At 42.4% G+C, this 2,013-nt stretch overlaps 1 non-coding gene across 1 annotated transcript; it reads right to left on the bottom strand.

Annotated features, from left to right (window-relative positions):
* Positions 1-1,545: 1,545 nt before the first annotated feature.
* LOC117093987 lies at positions 1,546-1,650 on the bottom strand. The gene has a single exon (XR_004441329.1). It is a non-coding gene; the product is annotated as a U6 spliceosomal RNA (small nuclear RNA).
* Between the last annotated feature and the right edge of the window lie 363 nt (positions 1,651-2,013).

Genomic DNA, 2,013 nt, shown 5'->3' with positions numbered 1-2,013 from the left:
CCTATGTTCCTGATTTTAGTGAATGTGTTTCCCATCCATCCAGTGGAGAAATTCTAAATACTGAATGCTTTGTGTAAACTAAGTATATAATCCGCCCTTTTCAGAGCTTAAGACTAACGTGTTGCTATCAGATGGAGAATTGTAATGTGCAGAATATAATAAAGCCTCTTTTTTTTTTTTTTTTTGAGACGGAGTTTCTCTCTTGTTGCCCGGGCTGGAGTGCAATGGCACGATCTCGGCTCACCACAACCTCTGCCCTCCTAGGTTCAAGCAATTCTACTGCCTCAGCCTCCTGAGTAACTGGGTTTACAGGCATGTGGCGCCACGCCTGGCTAATTTTGTATTTTTAGTAGAGACGGGGTTTCTCCATGTTGGTCACGCTGGTCTCAAACTCCCGATCTCAGGTGATCCACCCGTCTTGGCCTCCCAAAGTGCTGGGATTACAGGCGTGAGCCACTGCGCCTGGCCAATAAAGCCTCTTTATATCATTTTCTAATTTCCATTTCATAGAATTTTAAAACTGCATAAGCCTTTAACCTCTGTTTCTCAAATTCACTTTCCCCTTGGAATGTTATAATTCTACTTCACCTGACTCCTGGAACTCCCTGTTATCATGTAACATATTTTATTTATTTTGGTTGTTGTCTGAGTCTTCCTACTATAATGCAAACTTTTTTTTGAGACCGAGTCTCACTCTATTGGCCAGGCTGCAGTGCAATGGTGCGATCTCGGCTCACTGCAACCTCCGCCTCCTGGGTTCAAGAGATTCTCCTGCCTCAGCCTCCTGAGTAGCTGGGATTACAGGTGTGCACCACCACACTTGGTTAATATGTGTATTTTAGTAGACATGGGGTTTCACCATGTTGGCCAGGCTGGTCTTGAACTCCTGACCTCATGATCCACCCACCTTGGCCTCCCATAGTGCTGGGATTACAAGTGTGAGCCACCGCACCCGGTCAACAATGCAAACTTCTTTAAAAAAGATTTTTTTTTTTTTTTTGAGGCAGAGTCTCGCTCTGTCGCCCGGACTGGAGTGCAGTGGCCGGATCTCAGCTCACTGCAAGCTCCGCCTCCTGGGTTTACGCCATTCTCCTGCCTCAGCCTCCCGAGTAGCTGGGACTACAGGCGCCTGCCACCTCGCCCGGCTAGTTTTTGTATTTTTAGTAGAGACGGAGTTTCACTGTGTTAGCCAGGATGGTCTCGATCTCCTGACCTCGTGATCCGCCCATCTCGGCCTCCCAAAGTGCTGGGATTACAGGCTTGAGCCACCGCGCCCGGCCTAAAAAAGATTTTTTAAAAAATTTTTTGTGGGCACGTAATAGGTGCATGTATTTATGAGGTACATGAGATGTTTTGATATAGGCATGCAATGTGAAATAAGCACATCATAGAGAATGGGGTATCCATCCCCTCAAGTATTTATCTTTTTGTTGCAAACAATCTAATTACATTCCTAAGTTATTTTAAAATGTACAAGTAAGTTATTATTGACTATAGTCACCCTTTTGTGCTATCAAATATTAGGTCTTATTCTAACTATTTTTTAAAAATGTGGAGCACTTCATGAATTTGTGTGTCATCCTTGTGCAGGGGCCCTCCCTAATCTCTCTGTTATTCCAATTTTAGTATATGTGCTGCTGAAGCGAGCACTAGAATGCAAACTTCTTAAGAGTAGAGGTTTTTATTTGTGTATTAACTCATTTCCCTAGCACCTAGAAAAGTGTCAGGTGTAAAGTAGCTGCTCCAATAAATATTGAATGAATGAATTGGAAATGTTAAGTTAGTTCACTCTTGTTCCCCATAAGGAAAAGAGGCATGGAAAGGAACAATAACTTCCTCAATCTAAAGCCATATCTCCTTACCAGGTAAGTGGATTTAAAACAAAAATTAAATAAAACGATGCTTAATCACAGTTCCTTTATGTGGTTTGGTACTAATGTGTATTATGTACTTAACTGTATTATTTCTATGAAGAGTGGTGGGGAAGCAAAAGGAAAGAAGCTAATATATATT

This window comes from Trachypithecus francoisi, unplaced genomic scaffold (genome assembly GCF_009764315.1).
Source record: "Trachypithecus francoisi isolate TF-2019V2 unplaced genomic scaffold, Tfra_2.0 Lachesis_group12, whole genome shotgun sequence".
Classification (NCBI taxonomy): domain Eukaryota; kingdom Metazoa; phylum Chordata; class Mammalia; order Primates; family Cercopithecidae; genus Trachypithecus; species Trachypithecus francoisi.
This window is presented reverse-complemented; position numbering and strand designations above follow the sequence as displayed.